The sequence below is a fragment of the Pteropus medius genome, unplaced genomic scaffold (assembly GCF_902729225.1).
Source record: "Pteropus medius unplaced genomic scaffold, Ma_sr-lr_union100, whole genome shotgun sequence".
Classification (NCBI taxonomy): domain Eukaryota; kingdom Metazoa; phylum Chordata; class Mammalia; order Chiroptera; family Pteropodidae; genus Pteropus; species Pteropus medius.
The window spans coordinates 12,057,983-12,071,592 of NW_024340696.1; the positions used below are offsets into that span (position 1 = coordinate 12,057,983).

Genomic DNA, 13,610 nt, shown 5'->3' on the forward strand with positions numbered 1-13,610 from the left:
GAACCTTGTTGACGCCACCCAGGGAGACCATTGAAGTCTTTTGGGATCTATTTTCTTGTTCTGCCATCTGGAGCGTGTCCCCTGGCAGAAACTAGACTGAATGTGGAGCTTAACTCATGTGTTTCCTCTCCTCAAAGTTCAATGGCCATATTTTTTGTAAATCTTTATAAACATTGAGTAAAGCTCTTGGCACATATTAGATGCTTAATAAGATTTTTTAAAGGAGGAGGGCATGATTAATTTGGCTCACTTAAGTCCTACTTCTGGAAATACCCAAAAGACTATTCAAATGATCTCTCTAGAGAATTAATCTCCATCTCTTCCGCCCACTCCGAATTCCCTTTCAGGGCTAATCAACTTTCCCTTCAGAAGCTGGCAAGCAGTTTTTCGCACACTTGGGTTACTTAGTTTGTAAAGCTTTTTGAGCATTCAGAGAATGATCAGAATTGCATTCATACACAGTTAAGATACACATTGTCCTCTGGGGAATTTGATATACTTTCTGCAAATCAGCTCACTGCTCTTTGGAAGAATTATTGGTGGGGAAGGATGACCTAGCATAAATCATCATTCAGAATGTATTCTTGAAGCCCTGCATATAGTTTCTTGTGTTACCAAGAAAAGGGTTTCTAAAGTTGTTCAAAGAAGGATGCTTAAGGGAGGGAGGAAGCAGCTCCAGTGGGTCTCCTGGGAGGGGAAGGCTCCGGGTTGAGGAGGCTCTTGGGCAAAAGAAATCCCCGCAGAATGCCTCCTGGCCCCTTCTACTCGCCTCAAACACCCTGGTCCACCTCTTCTTCCCTGGGGCCCATTTTCTGGACCTGTGAACTAAATGAAAGACAGGCTATTTTCTTTGGTTTCCATCTTGACTGGAAAGATCAGGTCTCCAAAGGGAGGATTATTTCAAACCTGCTTTGGAGATTATGTTTGGATTTTTCACATTTTGGCCTTATCGTTCTGTAGCTCCCAATATGCAACCTGTAAACTCAATGCCATCCTCCTTTCGGTGAAAGATATGTCATTGGCTTTGTGGTGTAATGGCTCTATTTTTGCCTTAGAGACAATGAACTGGTGATTTGAGTTTATAATTGCAGTAGTTTGGCCAGTGGAACTAACTCCCCATCTAAGATTTCCTTATCACCAGCAAGCACCACTCTCCCCGTGCCTGCATTTTGGTTCAGAAACACACAAAAACAAGGGATTTAACGGACTAAATGTGTGAGCACTTTAATTTTCCTCTGGGGGAGAAATAGCAACTACTTATGATTTTCCTCTAAGCAAACAAACTGTTTTCCATATGTTTCCAAGAGAAAACTGCTTTTCTGTTATTCTGCATGTTCCATGGGTGATTCCAGTGGGGGGAATCTACGAAACAGCACTTTTTTTTTTTTTTTTTTATGTTGCAGGGAAAATGTTTTCTCACTCATAGTCTCTATGCTGTAGTACAGTGGTCCCCAACCTTTTTGGCACCAGGGACCGGTGCTCCACTGAGAACCTAATGCCTGATGATCTGAGGTGGAGCTGAGGCAGGGATGCTAGCGCTGAGGAGCTGCTGCAAATACAGATGAAGCTTGAAGGCCCCTGCTGTGCGGCACAATTCCTAACAGGCCACAGATCGTACTGGCCCAGGGTTTAGGGACCCCTGCACGGTAGTAATTAGGTTTGAGGCACTCACTCCAACTCTGCTTCTGAAAGGGAGCCAGAGAATGAGGAGGAACAAAGTTTGGTTTCTATAAGCTCTGAGGGTCACTGGGTGCAGGCCCAGCAGGGCCTGGTTTCATGGGCCTAAGGCAGCTGGTGCTCCTGCCCCTGCCCCAGAATGGATAGGGAGAGAGGGGATGGGTCATGCACTCTGCAGAAAGAATGTCCAGAAACAACCTCTGCAATATAACCTTCTGGACTCTGGCTCCTGGGGCACCTGTAGCCCCCACTCTCAACCACTGGAGTGGGGTCTGGGAGTAGAGCCTTTTACTCCCTTGCTAGAACATCAAAGACTTCAGTACTTGACCTTGTCATTCACCTATTTCAATACGTTCTGTAGTTCCCCATTGCTTTTAGGATAAAGTCCATACTCCTCCCTTTTTCTCACAAGTTATGTTTTGCTGTATCTATTCTTATCTCTCATTATGCCCTCTGTAATCCCCTTTCACTCCCTTCCCTGAACCCCTCCACTTTCTCACTTCCAGCATACAGAAATGTTTGTAGTCTCTTGAATGCGCTGGACTGTGTCAGCTTTGGGTGTTGTTCCTGGGGACGGGAACAATAAACACACACACACACACACACACACACACACACACACACACACTAACTTCTCTCTCTCTCTCTCTCTCTCTCTCTCCCCCCCTCCCCTCCCTCTCCTCTCTCCCTCTCTCCCTCCCTCCCTCCACCCCTTGCTGACTGCTGTTCATACTTCAAACCTCAGCATGGGGCTGCCTCCTCCAGGGAGTCTTCCTTCAAGGATCGGGTGGGCATCCCTCCTACTTGTCGCCATAGTTCACTGTGCCTACCACATCGCAGTTATTCATTAACAGTATTTACTGAGCATGTCTGCATAGCAGCCATGTGCTAGGCTCTGAGGATACAGTAGAAAGAAAACAGTAATAAACAAGTCAAACAAACAAATAAATGAGGAAATATCATTTGCGATAAAAACTAGTAAAAAAGATGTAGAAATGGAAAATAAGGGGTGAGGTAAAGACTACCATATCTTATTTCATTCTAACTTCTTCTTATCTGTCTCTCCATTAGACAGCAAGTTCTTCAAGAGCAGAGGTATGTATTAATAATCTCTTTATTTCCCACACCCCACATAGGACATAACATAAAGAATGCATTTGATAAGGGTTTCTGGTATGAATCTTAACCATTTTCTGGGCCTATTCTATACTCTGCTAGAAATTAGAAATTTCATATCTTTTTCCAGAAGGAGTAAATTATAATTAAAAGGACAAAGAATAAAGACACTGTCTCATTTGGGAATCAGTCTCCTTCCCTAATCTACCATGCGCCTAGCAGTATTGGTATGATGGTGCAGTGGTTTTAAAATATGTCCTCCAATTCTTTGACAATATACCCTCAAAAGATGCAGCCTAATTCCTGCCCCACTGAGGATGGGCTGGTCCTAGTGAGTAGCTCCTAATGAATATGATATTACAGAAATGATGACGTGTTTGTTTTGAGGCTAAGTCACGGAAGACAAAGATCCCGCAGCTTCCATTTTTCTCTCTCCCGCCTTGCTCTGTGGAAAGAAGCACCATGTTTTAAGGACACTCTAGCAGCCTATGGAGAGACCCAGATGGTGAGGAACTGGGGCCTCCTGTTAATAGCCAAATGACTATCTTAGGAATAGATCCATTTGTCCTAGTCAAGGCTTCAGGTGACTTCAGCCCTGGTCAAAACCTTGGCTGCAACCTTATGAGAGACCCTAAGCCACTTAACTAAGCTGCTCCCAGATTCCTGCCCCCCAGAAACCTACAGATAATAAATATTTAAAACAACTACATTTGGGCAGAATTTACTACATAGCCATAGCTAATTAATATAATTTGTCTGCATACTTGAATTTTTGTAGAAAGACAAGGGAGTTAGCTGGGCCTCTTCTGCAGGGAAGGGCTCTTCCGTTTCAGGTAGGAAATGAGGGTTGGTCTGCAAAATTAGGATAGTTACTTTTTTATCCTTAGGGAAACTGGGCCTGTCTTAGAATCCTGGGTTTCCAACCTTCTCCTTATGACCCTAATTAAGCTGTGAACACAGCATAGGCATGTATTTTATCATTCGCACTTCTTGAAAACTTTCTGTGTTTCTATGAACAGTGCTTAACACTGTTCTAAAGGGCTTGGCATCTATTAATTCATTTAAGCCTCACAGCAACCCTGTGAGATACTGTTATTGTCCTTGCTTTACTAACAGGAAAACTGAGGCTCTGAACTACTGTTAACTAACTTGCCAAGCAGGTTTTTAACATCGGAAGAAAGGCCCTAACATAAATGAAAACCTACAACAAGCATTTTAACAGACCCTTAATATTATTTCATTTATTCCACAAAAGACATCTGCAAGGAATAGAGCAAAGCCCCATCTTTTAATTATAACAAAAATGAGGCCCAGGGAGGTTAAATGAGTTGCTCATGGTCACAGAGGAAGTGACAGGCATGGATTCAAAGTCTAGGCCTGGCTACTCCAAAACCCCCTTTCCATAGCACCCAGCTGTCTTCCTGTTCCCACACCGCTCTGCCCGCTCTCAGCTTCAGATGTGTGTTTGGCAAATCTAGAAAAATCACCCAGGTGCTGGCCAGCTGCCTAAATGGGGAATGAGGTGACAGCCTTGAATTCACACATCCCCAGGCACCTCCAGGCAGCTGTTACCTGCACCCAAGTCTATGCCAGTGTGCTTTACTGCAAGCTTTATGTAAGAGATGAGTGAGCAAAGCAGGCAGGGAGGAAGCAAGATAAACGGGATGCAATAAAGCCCAGCTGGTTTGTCTCCGAGGCAGGAGTTCCATAAATCCAGAGGCACCTGTGCTTGTGACATTCCTAAGGCTGAAACTACCACTGGCCTTGGCTCTTCATGCGAGGAGGCAGGAAATCAGAGAAGATGAAGAGAAAGCTCTTTTCTGACTGTCAGGAGAGGGAAGAGCCCCATCTATGAAATCAGATAGGCCAGCCTCAGGACAGACCGTGAGATGAGAGAAATTCGTATTGCCTACTGTGTCTGTGTAGGTGGACAGCCTGCTTCCCTGTACAAGTGTGCACTCACTTGTCCGTGTTAACTTCCCCCTCTTTCCCCTCTCTCCCTTATGCAAGGCTTCCTCCCCAGCGTTTGAGATCACCCCTCCACTTAATGCAGTAGTCAAGATGGCTTCCTCATGAGTTAGAAACTGTTAGCTCTCCTTGCATTTCTCTCATTTCTCTTCTAAAGAGATGGTTTGGACTTCCTCTTGATACTTGGGATGAGATTTGACATAACGCAGCAGGGAGAAGATAACTGTGTGGTTCAAACCTTAAGGGGTTAAAGATTACCTGGAGAGTTGGAAATCCAGATCCAAGTCTTACACCAGCAATCCTAATTCATCTTGTACCCCTGTAAATCTGCATTTGTAAACCATCTGCTGACCACAGAAGCGATGCTGAGAGAAAATGATCACTTAGTCGTAGATTAACAAGAGCTCCAAGCAAAGTAGAGAAAAGCATCCCAGTGAGGGGGCTCAATTCATACTCACCACTCTTTGAAAAATTAAGACACTGGTTACCTCTAATCAGTTGAACATTAAGACACTGGTTACCTCTAATCAGTGAGAAGGTGACAATGTTCTAAAAGGAGAGATGAAGGTAAAGCTTGTCTGCCAGATCAAAAGGGCACTTGCCTTTTCATCCTTAGGGAGGTTAGGCCTTTTTTTGGGGTCCTTCAGTCCTATCTAGGAGATGGTTTTGTCTATTTCTCGTTTATATCTGTAATAGACAGAATTTTTGCCCCTGTAATCCTTGCTCTTGGCATTACATCCATGAATATGTTACATGGGAAAAGGAGCTTTGCAGTTGTAATTAAGGTTACTAATCATTTGATCCTAAAATAGGAAGATGATCCTGGATGAACTGGGAGGGCGCGTTGAAATTACATGAGTCCTTTAAAGTAGGAGAGAGGGCAGAAGCGAAAGTCAGAGAGATTCAAAGAGCAAAAGATGTTGTTTCTTGCTTGAAGATGGAGGAGCTATGTGAGAATGAATATGAGTGACCTTAAGGAGCAGACAGACTGATCCTCAGCTGACAGACAGCCAACAATAGTGGTCTCCCTCCGACAACTTTAAGGGCTGGGTTCTGCCTACGCCCTAAATGAGATTGAAAGTGGAGTCTTCACCAGAGCCTTCCAGTAAGAGCCTTGCTGGCTAACGTCTTCATATCAACCTTGGGGCACACTGAGCAGAGCCCAGAAGAGCCTGCTTGGATCCTTGATCCACGGTGGGCACTAAGTGGGTGTTGTTTTAAGCTGCTGAGCGTTTGTCACCCAGCATGCAAACGTTAAGAAAAACAAAGATAGTGTAGCTATACATCAGGCAAAGTAATCTTTGTGACCTCAAGGTAGTTAATATTTCTTAAGCAGGATAAAAAGTGTTTGACATAAGGGAAATTTTGATAAATTGAGCTATATTAAAATGAAGAACGTTTATTTGTCTAAAAAAACATGATCGAAAGAATGCCAAAGAAGTCCACAGAGTGGGATATCTACAAGACATAATTTGAAAAAAGCACTCATATTCAGAATATGTAAAGAACTATCAATCAATAAGAAAATAAACATACGATATAATCGGCCAATAGAAAAATGGGCAAAAGACTTAGTTTCTCCCTACAGAATACTTACTTATTACTAATAACTGGAAAAATAGTAACTTTACTGTGGAGAATCATGGCACATACCACCTTAATCAAGTGATCAAAGTCAACCTGACCAGTAATAAGAAATATCGATATCATGTGCCTTCCAATGTGATCCACTGAGGAGAGCACGTCATGTCAGTGGTATTCTCGCCCCCGCCAATGGCATAACCTCACCTAATCATGCATGAAAACTTAGGATATCAGGTCCTGGCGAAAGTGTGGAGCAGCCAGAGTTCTCAGGTATTGATGGTGGGAATACGAACTGACACTGCTGCTTTGAAAACCTGGTCATTACTTATGCATACAGTTAAACATACACTAATGAAGTGTCACTTCAAAGTAGACAAATTCAAATGTAAAAAAAAAACCCCATACACTTAACATATGATCCAGCAACTTCATGCCTACGTACTCATGCAAGGGAAATGAAAGCTCGTGCCCATACAAAGACCTGCACACAAATTTTTATAATGGTTTTATTTCTAATCATTAAAACCTGGAAACAAATGAAATGTCTATCAGCTGGTGAATGGATAAACAGACACAATGGAATATTACTCAGCAATAATGAAAAGAACAAACTAGTGATGCAACAACACGAATATGTTTCAAATGCAGTATGCTGAGTGAAGGAAGCCAGACTCAGAAGGCTCTTTACTCTATGATTCTATTTATATGGCATTTTGGAAAAAACAAAATTATAGCGATTAAAAACAGGTAGTTGCCAGGGTTTGTAGTAGGAGGAGAGGTCAGTCACAAAGGGGCATGGGAGAATTTTAGGGGGTTAATGGAACTCTCCTATATGTTGATTATAGTAGTGGTTACTTGACTGTAAATATTTGTCAAAATTCAGAACTGAACACCAAAAAGGGTGAATCGTAGTATATGTGAATTATAAATTGTACCTCAAAATCCTGAGGAAAAAAACAATAAACCAAAACTTCTTAGAGATGCCATGTTTATAGTTACTAATGCTTGGAATAGTGTTGATAATCATGAGAAAACATCAGACAAACCCAAATTGGGGAACTTTCTACAAAATAATTTTCAAAAGTATCAAGGTCATAAAAGACGAGGGAAGACTGAGGACCTGTCATAGCTTGGAGTAGACCAAGGAGACGTGACAGTAAAAGGCAGGACGGGAATCCTTGACTGGATCCCGAACTGTGGAAAAGGCATTAGTGGACTATTGGCAAAATGAGATCTAAGTCTCTAGATTAGTTCACAGTATTGTGACAGTGTTAATTTTCTGGCTTCAGCATTGCGCAATGGCTGTGTAATATGTTACTATTAGGTAAAGCTGGGTGAGGCGTACATAGGAACTCTGTATTACTTTTGCAAATCTAAAGTTTTTCTAAGTCTAAAATTATTTCAAACCAAAAAGTTCTAAAAACATTAACAATTTCTATTTCTCGAAAGATTCCACGAGACTGTAAAAAGGCAATCCACAAAATGGGAGAAGGAATTTACAATAGAGACATCCAACAAAGAACTTATTGCCATAATATATAAAGAAATATTACAAGTTAATAAATATATATAACACTCAATAGAAAAAGGACAAAAATTGTTCAAGGCACTTCACAGAAGAAAATATTCGAATGGCCCATACACATAAAGAGGTGTGCAGTTTCATCAGTCATCATGAATATGCAAATAAAACCACAATGAGATGTTGCTACACTCAACGGAATTGCTGTAACTAAAAGGCCAATAATACTGAGCACTAGCAAGGATTTGAATTAATACTAGACTTTCATACCCTTTTAGTGGGAGTGTAAATTGGGGAATTCTACCAAAGGTGAACATATGCATACCCTATCCCCTAGCAATTCTGCCTGTAGGTATATATAACTAAGAAACATACCTACACGTGTTCACCAAAAAACATGCACAAAAATGAGATAGTGGTACTGTGTGTAATAGCCCCAAATGCATACAAACCAAATGTCCATCAACATAAATACTGGTGTATTTTTACAATGGAATAGCAGCAGTGAAAATGAAGAAATTACTTCTATACATGACAACACAACTGAAGCATACAGACGTAATATTGCGTGAAAAGAGGCAAAATTCACCTGTGATGAAAGAAGTCAAAATAGTGGTTACCTTTGGGGAGAATCGGTAGTGACAGGGGGCGGGGAGGAAGCATGAGGGGACAGTGCTTACACAGGTGTGTTCACTTCATGAAAATGCATTGAGCTCTATGCTTATCTGCATATATGTTATATATTAGAATTTTTATTTTAAAAATCTTTTAGGTAGGCAGATAATAGAGAAAAAATAGAAACGTTTTCATGAAATATTTGGAAAATCCCTTTGTTTTGAAGGAGACATAATTGCTCTTTTTAAATACTTTATGAGTCAAGAAAAGCATCTACGATAGCCCTTTTAAATGTAGGTATGATATAAAATCGAAGACTTCCATATGCTGAACCAGTAGCAGCAACATAAATACCAAAAACAAGCAAGCAGAAAATTAGAGAAGAAACTAACAGTATACATCTGGAGAACCAAAGTCAAACAACAACAACAAAAAAGCTTCCAAGAAATCAGATTGGAGAAGCGAAATACATGTTTTATAAGATAATCAAACCCCCATGCCCATGGTGATTTCGGGAATCTGCCTCCTCAGAGGGAAAGCTGTGGGTTTCTTTGGGGGGCCAGAAGAAGAAAGAAAAAGATACACCGCATAATGAAAGGGCATCAGAATGAATAGAAGATAATTCCCTTGGACATGAAATGCAATCAAGTCAAGGCCCACATTTTATCTCTGTTGGAGGCAGTCTTATTTGTTAGTAAAGTGCCAGGATAATCAACTATTGTTCTCCCTGCCAAGACTGTCAAAACAAATACAAGCTTCTTTGCTCCATGCTAAAAATGTCTGAACCTTTGGAGAACAGCTGGGCAAAAAGCAATCTTGTTCAATTTCAGTACATTTTTCCCCAAGTATTAGGTTGTCCAAATGCAGCCCACATCAAAGCATCCCTGACACCTACTGCGGGGACAGACCTGTCATGAAAACACAGCCTATCACACTCAAGCAAGCAGAACGCACGGTGAAACCACTTTAAACATGATCAGCTCTCTGTCTAAAAGAGCAAAGACTTCGAAGCATAAAAAAGCTGCTCTAAACAAGTAACTCCTTTGAGTTGCTTTTCATAAATATAAAAACATAATGTTGGTCTATTTGCAAAATACCGTGTCTTGATAAGCTCTGGGAGTATTAGAAGTGATTTATGATCTCTTAGCTCTCCATATCAGTGTTGCTTAAGGGACATTTTCTCCCATACATTTGCAGGATTATTCTCCATGCTATTATATCAGTTTTTAATAAAACGTCATATTTCTGGCTTTGTGATTTGTATTCATTAGGAGGTGTATCAATCAGGATGTTTGGGGATAAAAGTAACAAAAAATGTTAAATCAACTCAACTAGCTTAAACAATAAGAACAGTTCTTTTAACAAATAACAAGCATTCCAGAGGCAAAGCAGTCCCACGTGGGTTAACCGAGTAGCTCAAATGGTATCATGAAGAATCTAAGCTCTTTTCATCTATCTGCTCTTCCATCCTCACGCAAGGTCTCCTCGTGGTCATAAGATGGCAGCCTCAGTTTCAGGCATCACATCCAGACGCTGAAGGGCTATAAGAATAAGAAGTGTTCCTGTGAGTTTCTTTTCATTAGTGAGGAAAAAAAAAAACCTTTACAGAAGCCCTCTCAGCAGATTCCTCATCATTTTGTATTGGTCAGAGTTGTATCATGTGTGTGTCTAAACCAATCAGTAGAAAGACAAATGGGATCACAACACAACCGTTAGACTAATTTACTTCTAAACGCAGGGGTAGGGTCATCTTTTTATGACTGATATGAGGAGTGAACACCCAAATAAATGTGGGGTCCTGCCAGCTAAGAAGAAAGGGGAGCAGACTGTTAAGTAGACAACTATCTATATTTGGTGCAATTGGGTGCATAATGGGGGGAGGGAAATTTTCCTCTTTCCCCTTTTAGTTTTTCTGGCTGGTTGAATAATGAAAAACGACATAACACAGATTAAAAGAAAATAATCAAATTGAATTACATATGTACTTACAGGAATTCCAGAAGAATATGCACTCTTACCCCAGGACAACTTGGGCAGTTAAGGCCTATGTGCCACCTCAAACTGGAGAAAAGGGGTGGCGGTTTGGGACTTCAAAGAGGAGGCAAGCAATTCACATGGAGATGGAAAAGCAAATGTTTGGTAAACAAATGTGTTTTCTGGGCCATCTTTAACAATGAGACACAGGGAGGACTTTATTCAAAGGGGCCTTGCTAGGTTCCTTCTTCTCTATCGCATCTAGTTCATGCTGAACTGCAGTTACCTATGGTGACAGCTCTCTTCCTGGAGCAGGTCCTCTAGCTAAATTCTTTCAGCAGTTAGGGGGAAAGTGAGAGCTTCTTCCTGAGTCTTCTGTTTCTTAAAGATAACTAGCTTCAAATAATCAATATTCCACAGAGATATATTTTGGGGTGGCAAACTCTACTCCCCTTCACAGGATAAAATAAGTTTAGGTTAATTGAATTTTTGTCCTAACTATCGGATAGTTAAGAATACCTTTTGGATTGTGACCCTGGCTATTGAAAATTATTCTGAAATGTATGAATTCACTTCTTTCCCTACTGTGTAAAGTGGAATGACGCCTTTGCTGCGTCTACACCCAGTGACACTCCCTGCCCCTACCCTTTGAGAACTCCTTTCTCCCCGTCCTCAGGATCACAGGAGAAAGCCTCAGCTTTACCATGGGCTCCTGCCTCCCTGCCCATAGTAGAGGTGTACGCTGGACCCCAGCTGGGCCACTCAGCTTCTTCGCCAGGGGAATTTGTTATGGGTGCACCATTTGGTTGCATCAGCATCTTCATGTGATTGGGCATGTAACACAAATCCTCCAGAATTGTTGGGCAGCTGTTTTTCTGCCACTTGGGATGTGAAGAAAAGCTGATGTTTGGGAAGGTAAAAATGAAATAGATACACACACATATGCAAATCCATATCCAAACCAGCTTGAGGTTCCTTACATACTTGTAACCAAAGAATCCTAAGCAATATAAGAGAACACACCATCCCTTTTAAGGGATAACTGAGGATTCCGCAGACCTTTAAGGTCATTGTTAAGAACTTCCATTCTCATTAGTCAGAGCTCTATGTGTAGAAAACAAGACAATAAATCATACCTGTCATAAGTTCACCCCAGAACTTCTACAAAAATTACCTTTGTTCCAATTAAATCTTCACTATTGGTTCAGTTTCTAATGCTTTAACTGTTTTCTCTAAAAAATTACTTAAACAAAACACTCAACTGTAACAACAAGTAACTATGAGTGGTTTATGTTGTGTCGTGTGTTGGAGGGCCAGGGAATGAGATGAATATATACTGAGTTCCAGGTATTTGCTTTTCATGCATCGTTGACTTTAATCCTCACCACATACCATGAAGCAGTCACTATAAAACCATTTTACCAAGGTGGAAGCTGAGCCTCAGAGAAGCACATTGATTTTGTTAAGGTCATGTGGCTAGAAAGCCAGAGAGACTTTAAGTCTAAGTCTGAGGAGAACCAAAGTGGGTGATGTTTTCACTATTTCACATTGTTATACAGAAAACAATGTGTCTTGATAGGATAGATATAGATTCTGTCAAATTCTATACGTTTGGCTCTTGCTGTTAGTTTTTATGCAATATAGCACGTTCCTTATATTCCTGGAAAGAGATGGGCATAGGAGAATGACCTCCCAGCACCAGGTCTATTAAGGATATTTCTGCATTTTCTAAATGAAGTATTGCTACTTCAGATAGGAATAAAGAATAGCTATTTTAACAGCTTATTTATAAAGGTGGAATAACCAAACACCAGGGAAGGTAAGAGATGGGAGCAAGATCCTTTACCTGGATCTGGAAACACTTTGTAGCCATCTTTGTTCCCACTAGCTCAGTAGGTGTACAGTCTTAGTCTGTTGATTTTTCTTGACTAATTAACGCTGATTGGAGTTGAAGAGTTTGGCTTTGTTGTTGTTTTCCTGCGTATTCCACACACTAAAACTCACATACTATCTGCTGCTGCCAATGAGCAATAATATTGGAGAAGAGTTATTTCCAGCCTGTATAGGAAAACTATTAAAATGACGATGAGGTAGATTACAGGCAAAAACGTTTACTTCACTGTGGTTTATTCCTAGCAAGACAATCGTCAAATCACACTTTAAATCAAACTCTTCAAACTCCTCCCAGCTGACACAGACACATAGAGCCACCCATCTGGAATACGTCACAAAGCAGAACCAAACTTTTTATCTTCTGCTGCTGCTGTCCTGCAGGCCAGTTGACTCTTCTCTACCTATTGACCTATTGAATGTTTTCTGTTCTATTTAAATGGAAACAAAACAAAACCCAAAGCAGCTGACTTATTTTTCTTTATTGAAAAGAAATGTTACACGCTTATTTTAATGCATTCCAACATTACAGGCAAAGAATGTAGACGGGGAAAATTTGAATTGGAGTTTGTAATACTGTCAGCAGCTTTTCTTGTAAACTTTGCCATTGTCAGGAACATCTTGGAATGTTAACTACAGGAAACTTCCAGTTAGTCACAATGCCCAGGGAATAGGAGATTCCAGGTTATCTCAGAGTTGACCAGAACAACCTTTTCGTACCAACCCTTGATGTTGGAAATCTTACCAAAAGGTGTGTCGAGTTTCCTGCCTTAAGAAATACAGTTTACTCTGAATATGATTTAATGCTTCTCTGATAGGTGAAGGTCAGGCTTGACCTCTGCCTAAACCTTCTGGACCCTAATTCCCATTGTCCAGAAAACAAAACAGGAGATTGGGTAGAATTTGTTGTTGACCCTAGGATATGTTTTTGAAGTTCCTTAAATGAGTTCCAAGTATTTCACTCCTTTTTCCTTGTATAGGAGAGGAAAAAAAAAAAAAGTCTGCTGAACTGGGAGTTTTGCCTAAATAAATTCCAGTTAAATCAAGATTTTACCTTATTTAAAATTTTTCATTTAGACCCAGTGGAAGATGAAACTGAGGCCTCAGCCATCAGGAGTTGGAAGCCATCCTTCTCCACCCGGCCTCAGGCCCAGCACAGATGGACTCGGAGGAGAATTGACTCCCTCCCCTAGCCTCCTCCTCTCCTTTCACACCCCTAACCCCCAAACAGAGAACAGAAGAGCAAGGGTTCTGCTTTGGTCAT

At 41.0% G+C, this 13,610-nt stretch overlaps 1 long non-coding RNA gene across 1 annotated transcript; it reads left to right on the forward strand.

The window, feature by feature from the left end:
- Nucleotides 1–1,519: 1,519 nt before the first annotated feature.
- Nucleotides 1,520–5,858, forward strand: LOC120606024 (uncharacterized). The gene is made up of 3 exons (XR_005653810.1): nucleotides 1,520–1,646; nucleotides 2,749–2,772; nucleotides 5,699–5,858. It is a non-coding gene; the product is annotated as an uncharacterized LOC120606024 (long non-coding RNA).
- The last annotated feature ends 7,752 nt before the right edge of the window (nucleotides 5,859–13,610 follow it).